General features: G+C 46.5%; 1 protein-coding gene across 1 annotated transcript in view; it reads right to left on the bottom strand.

Annotated features, from left to right (window-relative positions):
• The window catches only part of LOC138489133 (glycophorin-C-like), a 246187-nt gene that overhangs the window by 193304 nt on the left and 39932 nt on the right, over positions 1-12951 (bottom strand). The gene's annotated exons all lie outside the window — the stretch shown is intronic.

Genomic DNA, 12951 nt, shown 5'->3' with positions numbered 1-12951 from the left:
GGTCGAAGTGGGCCAGAGCGGTTAGGTGCGGTGCTCCTCTGCATTTTAAAAAAAAAAGTTTTTCCTTTTCTGTACTTTTATTTTTAAAAGAAATCGTTCCGGAATGGGTTCTGTTTGGGGTTTTGGATTGTGCATGGGAGTGGCGGGATTTGAGGTTTGTGGAGAGCTGGGGCAGGGAACATAGTTCCACAACTTCTTTTCTAACCAAGATCTCTGCATTTAGTAGGCTGCCCCTAGACAGCCGTTGTTGAGATGAGAAATTGGGATATCCCCACCAGAGGAACACACTTAGGCCAGGACAGCTGGCTTATGAAAAAGTCAGCCGCTTGCATATTTGCTGCCAGGGAAAATGTGGAGAGTCACCCTGCTCTGCCCTCTGCATCATTTCCTTCTGCAACTAACTGATAAGCAGCTTACCTCTTGCCTCGGTACTTATCTCTGCTTGGAAGAATTCCACTTTTGAGTGGGCCCCAATCCCTGGGAGCAATAAATGGGATGGAAAAACAGACCCTCCAGCGGAGCAATGGCTGCAGCGCGAGCACTGAGTGCTTGAAAAGCGACTGACGGTCTAAAGCGATCATATTTCCGCGCATATCTGAATTGAGGTGAAGGAGGGGACGTGAACGGAAGCAGGGCCCCGTCCGAGCTGCATTGAAGCGACGCCACCACGCACAACGCAAGGGAGAAACGCCAACCATATCGACCGGGCGCCTTTTCCACACGAAATGCGATGGCCTCAGTAAGTTGCCTTCGTATTCAGGGGCCCACAAGTAAGCAACTAAGCAGGCGTAAGTGTCACTACATCATTCATGAAGTAAACAAGTGTGGAACGCGAGGAGCTCTTGATTTTGGCGGGAAACTAAACATCCACGCTGGCTCAGGCATTATGCACGAGATTGATGTGGAAACCTCAAATGTAAAATAGTAAATCAGAAAGAACCCGCCGAATGTGCAAAGTACCAGCTATGAGGGAAACAGTTAAGCACGTAGAGAAAAGGGACTTTGTTATATGACTCAATTGGGAGGTTTTGTGCATCAGAGTGATAGTATACAGAGTGATGTCAGCATTGCTTGAATCCCGAGAACAGGGCACTGCATATTGCCCTATATTGAATCTGGCTTTGTTGACAAATTCTGCAATATTCAAATTCTACCCCGCTGTGTGAGGCGCATATGAACCAAGTTTTCCTTTTTATGAATACTGTAAAGAGCCGTTGTACTGTATGTGCGTATTCTGAAATCAATTTAGGAATATGGGAAATGTGTGAACTTTAAAGATTCGGTGAGTGTTTTAACAATTGCTTTTATATGTAAACGTGTCTAATTTTTTTTATATATGTGTAAAGGTGAATTTGAGCTACTCACATTAATAATAAATTATAATCAAAGTTATAAAAGTGCACGTTCAATGGAAAAAGTTCAAAATGTTGTGAAGCTGGATGTTAATAGCTGTAGTAATTTGAAAATTAAAAATCAAAATGGTACAATTTTTTTAAAAAATGAATGGAAATGGAAATGGAAATTATTTTTAAAATGTAATGTGCATTTATACTGAGCTAGTTGACACTGGTGGTCTCCGGGTGTTGTGGCTTGCCAGAGTGGATATTGCTTATAATGCCCACTCCTTGGGTTTCCAGACCATGGTCTGTAGTGGAAATATGAGGGGGCATTGGGGGGAGCTGACAGGGAGTAAGCAGGAGGCTCGTGCAGGCTTACTTTCAAGATCAGAAAGTAAGCCTGCATGATTACTGGCAAACAAGCTATCAGCCTGCATGATCACTGGCAAACAAGCCATCAGCCTGCATGATCACTGGCAAACACGCCATCAGCCTGCATGATCACTGGCAAACACGCCATCAGCCTGCATGATCAATGGCAAACAAGCTAACAGCCTGCATGATCGCTGGCAATGGCAAACAAGCTAAGTTCATGCATTTGCGAAGACAAAAGGCATAGCTTTTACATACACAAAATAATGTACTCAGCATGAAGATGTGTTTCCTGTACTATTTTGTAACACGCTGTGTGAAAAAACAGGTACTGCACTTCTCGCAAGCGTTTGGAGATGAGCGGTAGTGTGCTTGTTCTGTCCAGTGTACCCCTTTTCAGTTTATTTGCGTGCCTTTAGCTGATTTCTAAGAACTTCAAATGTAAAGAGATAAAACACTTTGGTTAAGTGGAAAAGCTGAAAATAGTGATTTGACAAAGATCAAACAATTTGGTCAAGTGGGGAAGCTAACACTTTACCCATAGATACCAGCTCAGAATAGTGTGGGCAGTTAGCCTGAGATGTCTTCATCCCAGGAAATGCCCAATGTGTTTGGGGCCCAATTTAGTTATTTGGATACATTTACTATTAACATTCAGCCCGTTTCTGTCTTCGGAAATAAAGTAAGAGTGGTATTGAAAGAGAATGATTTGCCCAGCATCACCTTTTTGTCCTACTCTAGAAGCTATGAGAGACGATGATTTGCCGAAGAGCAAACAATTTAGGGTGATCGTGCAGGTCAGCCCTGATGAAATAAGACACTGTGACCTGTAAATTAAACAAAGGGCTGCAGCAGACATATTAAGTTATGGCAATATGTGAACGTGTGACTGGCAGTTGCCTATAGAGTTCTGCAGCAGGTGTTTTGGATATGCTGCATAACGGATGTGTTTCATACACATTGAAAAGTGGTAGATGGAAAGCTTTGAATTAATCATAACCAATGCCAATTCTACTGGACACCTACTCACTGGATTGCCTTTTATTGACGTGAACAAAGGAGTCTTGACCCTGCCTTCAAAATGTTTTAATTAAAATCGATGAATTAATCTTTCATAACGCGCTTTATTCCGGGGACCAGTCTCTAAGCACAGAACAGGGATTCAAACCTGTGTTGCTCTGCATTGTCTTGCTTCCAAGACAAACGTGTTGCTCCTCCGGCAAAAGAAAGTGTCCAGCCCAAAGTGCCTGGCCATGTCCACTCAGCACAGGCGGGCAAGCAACCTTAAATCAGGTAAAACATCCAGGCAACCCCAGACATGTTTCAGTAGGGGAAAGCCCAGATGTGGGTTCCTTGCTCCTAGTGGCTAAGGAACGTCTTGTATTTCAACCATGACAATAGTCTAACTTGTGTAGCCAACACTTAATTGACATTTCAGCTTCCTCCCGGTGACCCGCTTCACTGACCGTACAGCCGCAGTCCCGACATAACCCTGGATTTCTCACTGGAAGGACATCAACTGACCCCTGCTCCAGGAGCATGTAAGAGAGGGGGGCCCGCAGGAAGCTTGGTCCATCTCGGGCTGATCTCCCTTTCTCCTGGTGGAGCTTTTAATCAGTCTTCTTTATCTCCTCGTTTCCTTCGGGTAGTGCTACCGCAGGGTATTTTGACCATCCACTTCCCTCATCCCTGGGTGGCCAGGATGCACAAATGCCTAGTTTCTAAGACTGATAATAATACCTGTTCCCATGACTTGTGGGATTCTGCTTTAGTATTTTCCATGGGCCTTTAAGCATTTCTATTGTTCTTTCTTAGGTTGTACTTAATGAACAATGTGTTTCTTGCTCACACTCTGCCCAGCGATATACCACCTCCTTAGAGGTAAATTTGCCACTTTTTACAACACAATTAATACAAAATTCACATCAAGCAGCAACTGATTGATGTGATCAACCAAGGCAACGACAGACCTGGACAGGTGCTACTTTGGCTCCAGCAAATGCTTAGCAGTAATTGAAAATTAAACAGGCAGCTGTGAAGGCACTGGACAGTTGTATTCTTGAAAAGGTCTCGGGAAAAATATTGTTTTCTTGAGGCAATTAACTTCCTCTTTGGGACTTGCAGCTTATTTTGCCCCTCTGGACTGAATTGTCTATTCTCCCTCCCCCAGACCTCCTAAAAATACTCACCTCCCTCAAACGTTCATCCTACTCCGACAAGATCATCCCAACTTCATCATCAAACAATTGATGGGCTTGATGCTCAACGCACTCCTCAGCATCATTAATGCCTCCCTCACTGAAGGGTAATTCCTGAACACTTTCAAGACAGGTCTCATACAACCTAATAAAAAAAAGGACCTCGACCCAGACGCCCATTACAAAGTTCCCGTTTATCGGCAAAATGTTGGAAAAATCAGTCGCTACACAACTACTCGCCAGAATTGGACAACTACACCTCTTAAATGACTGTCAGTCTGTGTTCTGCCCCACGTGTAGCATCGAGACAGCCACCATCCAGGTGATGGATGATGCCATCCAGATCATGGATAAGGCAACTCATGTCTCCTCACCCTACTTGACCCCTCGGCTGCATGCAACACTATAGATCAATGCATCCTCCTCTCTCTCCTCGATGACAGGATGTGATTCTATGACACTGACCTGAATTGGTTTACCTCCTACATCTCGGCATATACCAGGCTTTGCAGATGAACACGTTGCATTCGCACCCGGGGAAGGGGTAATAAACATTCTCTGCCTGCTGTTCCAGCTACCTGAGGCTCTTCCCCGGGTAGCAACATTATTTTTTTTCTTTTTTTATGTGGGGAGGCAATAGGGAACCTCTCCCTGCTGCCCCCTTACCTCTCCCCAGCCCCCAAAACCTCTGGTTCCTGCGCTACTTCTGATTCCGGCCACCGCCATAGAAATGGAAAAGGAACTTACTCCTTTTTTCCCCCCTACCCTCAGGAGTTTGGCGCAAATCTCACGAGATTGAAAAAAACATTTGCACACCGGATGATCCCCAGGGTGAGAATGGCTTTCACCCCCACGGTAGGGGTGCAGAAATGGCCGGTAACGGCCCACAGCCGGAATACGTCACACGGGCCATTGCCGGGCATGTCCGCCCCTGGCCTACAGGTGAAAGCCATATTCTAACCGACTCCCAGTCTCCTGCAGAGTCCTCCTATGCTCCATCATCTCAACAATCGTTTGGAACACTCCTCAAAGATCCTAATATAGCTATGCACCAATATGCAGATGATACCCAATTGCACATGAGTGCAACAAGCCCAAAAGACATTGGTCATCTCCGTGATTACCTAGCTATCATCCAGTCCTGGATGTCGACTACCTACCTACAACTTAACCCATCCAAAATCCAAATTCATCCTCATTGGTCACCCCACTAAACGACTTGTTCAACAATGGCTCAATGATATGCCCTTTATCCCGCCGTTGGACTTCGGATATAGCGCAGACCCTTGTGGTCTCGCACATCAATGAGGGAAATGCCCTTCTGATGGGGATCCCAGCCACTCATTTGACTCCTCTAAAAGCAGTTAACGGCGGAAATTTGACTTTGAATTCTAACTGGACTTCCTATGTGAACTACATTGGCTTCCTCTCCAGGCCAGGATACTATTCAAGACTGAATCATCTACAAAGCAGTCAAGAGCAGCACACCATGGTCCCAGGTGGCTAAGCTCCACATCTGATGGCACACACTCTTCACGTAGAAAAAAATAAATAAAAAAAATAAAAGAAATAAATAAATCGACCAAACGACATAAATCACAACTCGTCTGCAAAGAGAAGACCCCCAAAAAGCACCTGTTAGAAGCTTTATGGGATAGTCATAGTGTTTTAGGAGGCTGGAATACTGTGCGGGTATCCCCACCTCTGTTATTCAATTCCACGTCGAAGAAGTTCACATGTAACGTGGTGCTAAAACACATCACTGCTGAATTAGATTATAATGCATTTATGCATCATGGCAGGATCTATTGCCAAACACAAGAGTGCACCATAGTATGTTCCTGATACACGGTCAAGTGGCATACTCAGGTCCATAAAGCCTAAGTGCATCGGACACGTCTCAGCCAACACAGGTTAATTAATGACCAAGGAAAGATTTAAAACCTAGTCCTCACAACTCATGAAAGTATTGTGCATCAAATATAACAATTTTGTCCTGCTCATATTTGAATTTCACCATAGATAATTCTTCCAAAGGTTATGTCTGCCGCATATAACAGAGCAACAGGGAATTATGATCTGGGGTCTTCCCTATTCCCCTTCGTACATTTCCAGGAGAATTGCTGCCAGTGTCCATTCTTCCGGATTTGTTTCAAATTATTTTGAGCTATTGTTGGAGTTGATTTCTTGCATGTGAATCAGCGTTTGGTATTGATTATCATTTTTGGGATGGTCTCATCAGAAGAGATATTTGTCAGCTGAAGGGCATTAACAATTTGGAGTGGGGTGCCTCTACAAGCACACGGTTTGGATGGCCTGCAAATTAGGCTATGTAGCATCCACGCAGGGCCTTAACAGATCTAGAGCGGGGCCCACTCAATATGCACAACCATTCGATTTATTTCACCGAATCTGGGTTCCATCTGTGATCCAATCAAATAATCTTGCATCTAAGTGCCTTGTTTCCACTGGAGGCTTGTCAATGTGCTTCAGCCTTAGAATTCTGTTTGGATGACACGTCTGGACCATCACCCTCCAGCAAGACCATGGAGGCTTCAGAGAAACAGCAGGACAGATAATCCAGGAAAATGCAGCAATTGAATGAAGCTCCGATATTGGCATAAACTCAGCTAAGTAAGTTATCTTAGCAGATGACACAGACACAACCCAAAGGCTCTCCCCAATCCTACATGCTATAGAAATGTGGTTTAGAAACTGGATCATAAATTTGAATGTTCAGACCCTGCCACGATCGAACAAAAGATTGACCGGTTGCACAAGGAGGGTGAGTTGGTGGGTCATTGGCAAGTGGGCAAGCCGAATCCAAAATTCACAATGAGGCTTGAAGAAGAATGCCCATGTCAGCAGTGGGTGGGGTGGGGGGGGGGGGGGGTCGTAGGGGACGTGTAAAAATATGTGGGTTTGTGGAGAGGCAGCTTTGTGGCGCAGTGGTGGGTTTCTGGGGGGGGGGGTGGATTGGGGCAATGAAGCAACCAGCAAGGCATTAGTAACATTGTGTAATGAGAGTACCACTTCACCGGGGGCACTTTATTTGCCAAAGCAGTAACTTCCGACATAGTTTTCTCAGGATAACGGCTCTGGAGAGCATGAGGCAGTTGTTGGGGCTCAGGAATTGTCTGGCGCTGTGGGAGGTTGAGGATGCCAGAGCATTGACATGCCTCATCATGGTCAATTCCTCATGGAGGAAAACTCTGAGGGTTTTGGCATATTTGAGGACAGGGATGGTAGAGCCATCAATGGTGAAGGGGGCGTAGGAGGAGTTGAGAGCTTTCAGGTGAGCGGGCAAGCCTAAAATGAGTAACTCCATCTCCTTCATCTTCAAAAGGTTATGAGTAGCCATTCAAGACTGAATGATGCAGAAGACTTTGTTAATGGTGTTAGAGTCATTAGTGTAGTTGCCGTAGAGGGGGATGAGAATTTGCGTGTTGTCCACAAAGCTGGTGTAGGGGATGCCTAGGGTGTCAAACATGTCAAAGAGGGGTTTAGTGTGAGTGTTGTAGAGGGTCAGAGAAAGGCAAGCGCCTTGTGGGACACCAAGAGGCACAGGAATAGGATTGGTCGAGTGGTTGTCAATGAATACTCTGCAGGTGCGGTCACTAAGGAAGGATTTGATCCATCGGACTGCCTCGGGTGAGAAGTGGAAGAGCTTTGAAAGGTTTAGGCAGAGAAGGTCGTGGTTCACTAAATCAAATGCAGCAGAGAGATCTAGGAAGAGTAGGATGGCAGCATTGCCAGCATCTCTAATGCTGTCAAGTTGCATTTTTAGATCGATTAGGGCCATTTCAGTATTGGGTTTCGGTCGGAAACCAGATTGTCTGATGCCAAGGTGAGAGCTTTTCTAGGAATTGCTCGGATTGTAAGTAAGCAATGCAGTTTAGGATTTTGAGCAGGAAGGGGACTGTAGTAATGGGCCTGTAGTTGGTAGGTACTGTTGGGTCCAGGGAGTCTTTTTTAGTAGGGGGGGGGGTGACACTGGTTGCTTTAATACCAGTGGGTATTTCGCATGAATTGAATGAGGAGTTAACACATTCTGTAATGATGGGGGTAAGGCTGGATGCGCAGAGCTTTATGATGTTGGCAGGGCAGGTATCTCCTTTGCAATTGGAGGGTTTGAGGGCCGGGATGGTATTCAGAACAGCTACTTGGAATACAGGTTGAAAGGAAAAGCTAGGGACTGGCTTTGGAGTGGAGGTGGGTGGGGCGGCTAGGCTTGGACAGTATTATGATGGAGCTAGTGTAATATTCTTTGAAACCAAACCTAAGCTGTAAGAGCAGTTTGAATAGTGGTGTACCACGCTTTGTCAGGCGAACTAAGGAGGTTTGTGCACAAGGGTTTTCTAATTTGTGCAAGATTGCAAAGAGTTCCTTGGTGTTGGAGCTTGCCGTGCTAATTCTGTTGTCATAGGAGGCAGCTTCAGTTGAAAATATAGCAGCCTTGAAGGTCTTGAAAGTAGTGGCGATTAGGGAGGCATTCTTGGGGGTGGGGTGTTTCTTATGCAGATGCTCAATGGCTCTTTTCTGTCTGCGGAGCAGAACTAGGTCATCTGTGAACCAGATGTTAGAGGGTTTGAAAGGTTTCAGGGATTTGATTTTGAAGGGAGTAAGTTGATCTAGCATGACTAAGAGGCAGTCGTGGTAGTGGTTGGTGAGGGCCATGGGGCTCGTGCAGTTGGGAGGCCATATTTCAAGGAGAGTAACCAAGGTGGGTTTGAGCGTTTCATGAGTGAGCTTCTGAGTACTTCTCGCTAGGATTTGGATGGGCGGTGGTCGGGTGTTGTTGTTCCGGGGGTCGAGTGATGTAGTTTAAATTCAATCAGATGGTGATCAGTCCATGGGACTGGGCTGATAAGAGATATGTCGATGGTTGAATTAGTTGTAAGTATCCAGTCAAAGGTGTGTCTTTTCATGTGGGTAAGGGCAGAGACAAGTTGTGAGAAGTTCATGTCGTGGAGGGCTTGGACCACAGTGGTAGCTTTATGATCAGTGGGATCATTGAAACCCAGATTGAAGTCACCTAAAATTATGTACTTGGTGGCTAGTTTGAGGAAGGGTGTTATGAGGAGGGGGATTTCAGAGTCAGGTGAGCTGGAGGTATCCAACTTGGGGAAACACAGAGTTAGTACATTGTGTCCAGTAAATTTACTAACATCCCAATGAGAGGAGAGCATTATATCTGTTGGCGATTGGGCTTATAAACAATAAACAAAATGAATAGCTGCATTACCTCTTTGACTGCACAATATACTATAGCACAGGGCTTATTTATTAGGATGAAGATGTGTACTTATCTAAAGTCTCAAATGAATAGCACAGATGTAATGTCACATCAATGTAGGTGTTTGTCATTTTTCATGGAGACAAGTGTGCTTTTGTAACAGACGAGGTCACACCAAGCTCTTCTCAGCTACTAAGTGGCTCCTGGCAAATTCGATCCCAGTTGGCCACGAGTTGAGGACAGCTTAAGCGATATCCAATTTTGTACGAGGGATCATGTGCCCACCTGGTCTCCATTTTATTAAAAAAGGCTGGCAGCTCTACTAGCTCCATCCGGCTCTTGCCCCATCTCCAGTTTGGATAATTGCTCTGTTTGAAGGAAACAAGGATGTACGCAGAAAGCACATCACCACCGCATGTTGCCAGCTCTCAGCAAATGGTAGCCTACAAAATCAATGTGCTCCACTGCACATAACATTTTTATGCATTTACTTTTCAAGAAACACGCTCTCAAAGCTATATTAATAATTGGAAGGCAGCAGTTTGATACATTTGCAGTGGATTTGGAGGACATATTGATGAACTTAAAGAAGCAATTTCAGTTCCTGGGAATGGGGTAAAGTCATTGCTTAATATCAGAGTACGATATACTGTCCCTTTAACTCAGGGACGAACCCTGAGAATTCCCAGAAATTTGCTTGAGGATCATGCACGTCACCCTGATTTTGGATTTCAATAGATAACAGGTATGCCATCCCTACCCGCCAAGAAGATCCTGTTCCCCCCCCAGTAGAAACGTCCTAATAAAAGACGTAGCAAATCTCGCCCAAAAAGTGGAGGAATCTCGCATTCCAACCGTTGTGCACCATACACGCACAGAAAGCACTTGCGACTGGCAGGCAAATCGATGCACGAGGCTGAATGTGCACACGATGGTCCACTGTGTGGGGACCACAAGGTAAGAGTGTGTGGCACAGAGCCAGTGGAGTAACTTTGCTGAAAATGTTGGGGGGGGGGGAGGGGGGGGGAGATGACATCTGAAGAAAAGGTGCCCCAGCCAAATAAATGGGAACAAAATGGTGTGCCATGAAAGTTGGGGGAGACAAACACCCCTGTCCCCCCCTAAAATTACACCCATGCACAGAGCCCCTCATGGCACGCCTTGCCCAATACCAGTGACCTAGGATAGACAACTATCGCCATATAAACCTATCTATGTCAAATTAGGGAAATGTCTTCTCGGGGTACCTCAAGGCTCCTCTCTTTCTTCCCCACTTTTCACCCTCTGCCCCTCCCCCGTTATCTTTCATTAGTTCTCTCACTCTCTCTTTTTAATTCCAGGTGGCTAACACTGAACTTATTCTCAAAATTGCAAGCATGCATCTACTGATAACTTATCTCAGGCTGCATTTTCGCAATTGCACTTAACCTGCTGCTCATTCCCAACAAATACGAACTACATCTCACTGGTAGTCCAAAATTCTATGACAAGATTGGAGGCGAGCATTATGCTTCATCTTCATTTATTTCTACTCTCCAGCAGTTCAACAAAACATATATAAAAACCATGAAAAGTGTAAAACAACCTTTTCCTTTTTTATTTTTAAAAACTACAACATCCATGAGTCTCTGTAGTCCATGCCCTTTCCACCAGTCACGACCCACTTCCTGTGCTTGGACTCCTCCTCTTCTTTTACTGCTTTCAAGCAGATAAGTACCATTTCTTCCCTCTCCACATGTCAGTGATGTATTGACTGGGTTTGAGTGGGAGATTAGTATTAATTTTAAGCAAGGCACAGTATGTGTGCGAGAGAGATGAGTCGCTTATATAGCGTGTGAAAAAAAAAAAAGAAATGAATAAGAATAGTGATTTTGATATTAGAAGCGCTTTAGCACAAGATTAGGCGCGCGCTCGTAACGGCGCGAGGAATAGTGCGGAGTATCCCCAAAGTTCTCCTGCAGTCAGGAGCTTGTTCATGAGGCTGACGGCCCCGTGTCGTAAGGGGGTTCTATCAGCCTCGCGAACCGCGTAGCACAGGCCACGCCTGCATCCGCGAGCCGGCCCCCACCCTCGGGTAGGTGGAGCCGGCTTCCGCGAGACGCACAGGGCGGCAGCCCCCACCCGTGGGTGGGCGGAGCTACCGCAAGCCGTGTGAAGAGCTCAACGCTCATAAGCGTTAGCCCCCCACCCGTGGGTGGGAGGAGCTAGATGCACGTTACACGCATATGGAAACGCTGTATTGATGCAACGAGTTATACAGAGCACACTGGCACCAGAACGCTCGAGTGAGCGTGTGATTTAATATACATTTAATCAGGAGATTTTCACACTAGAACGATCATAACGATCGCGAGCGCCGTGTTTCAAGGGAGCACACAGAGGGACTTCAGTCCACACGATAAGGAGCAGCAGGGCCCAGGAGTCTGCAGAGCTCATAAACTGCTAGGTAGCAGAGATTGGCGCTACAGAGAAGTGGGCTTTACAGGAGCCCCAAGCAGTACATATAAGGTGCAGCCACTGGAAGAAGTAAAAAAAAGAAAAGAAAAAAAGAAAAGAAAAAGTAAAGAGACCTCTACTGACTGAATCATCAAGAAGGAGCAGTGGGCGTGCTAAGACACCTGGCTCAGGTATTTTAGGCACACAGCACATCAGAGAATGTCAGAATTCGAGTGGAGCGAGGAGGAGCAGTCGCAGGACCTCGCTGCCAGCTTTAAGCAAGTGCTGGGAAGCTCCCTTATTGATGCAGTGGCAGAGGGCGTAAGACCCCTAAAAGAGAGGCTGGAGACACTGGAGGACATGCTTTCACAGCCTAGTAGCAGCACCAAAGACTGGAAGCGCACGCCCACGGATCCCTTGCAGGGGGGACACAAGGGTGGTAAAATAGCCCTCAAGAGGAAAGCCTCTGACGACCCCTGCAGCTCTTTGGAAGGGGCAGCAGAAAAGGCCCCAGAGGTGCCTGACACGTTTGCAAAGCTAAAGGAGGCGTATCTGCAACGGCAGGCGGTGCCACACCTCATGACCCCCTCTCCAGGGGATGAAAATATAGGAGAAGACCCTGGCTCGGAAGATGAGCAGGTTGACGATCAGGCCTCGCAGGAAGACGAAGAGGTCGAGGAGGAAGACTGGGCGAAACCCAGTGGGGGAAAAGAGAGCACGAAAGGAGAAACACCTCCTGGAGTCGCAGGATGATATGTTTGACCCGGATAGTATACGGAATCCGAGGTCCACCGAGTGACAACCATCCCCCCCTCAGCCCCCTCCCCCCCCCCCCCCGAGTAGCACAATATATGGCAGCGAGACAACGCAAGCCTTTAGACAAGGAGGCGAGACAACGACTGCGGGCAGAATGCCCGCACCCAGATCTCCCGGGAAAGGTAGCAGAAGCCCCCGAACTCGATCCGAAGATGCTGACATTCGTGTCAAAAACTAGTAAAGAACCCCGTAAGGGTATTGATAGGTCCTGGAAAAGCTGCCAGGAAAAAGTCTTAGACTTAGCAGGCCCTCTCGTGAAAATCATGGACCTGGCGGAGAGGGCAAAGGACACGGGGGAAGAAGTTGACCCTGAAGCTCTCGCTGGATGGGCGCAGAGAGCAGTCGGTCTTCTTGGGAATGCAAATTGTGCCATCGCTTCTGAGAGAAGGAAGGGCCTCTTACTCAAAATAGATTCAAAGCTCAGCGATCTCTCATCGTATGAAGCGGGAGAAGGAGCCCAGGGCCTCCTGTTTGGAAAGACCTTTGGGAAGGAGATGGGCTGATTTGTCGGGACATACGCTTCTCTCGAAAAGGCCCAAGCATCGATCTGCAAAAT

Source organism: Ambystoma mexicanum, chromosome 9 (assembly GCF_040938575.1).
Source record: "Ambystoma mexicanum isolate Mex_15411 chromosome 9, UKY_AmexF1_1, whole genome shotgun sequence".
NCBI classification, from domain to species: domain Eukaryota; kingdom Metazoa; phylum Chordata; class Amphibia; order Caudata; family Ambystomatidae; genus Ambystoma; species Ambystoma mexicanum.
The sequence above is the reverse complement of the archived record's forward strand: the minus strand, read 5'-3'. Positions and strand labels throughout refer to the sequence as shown.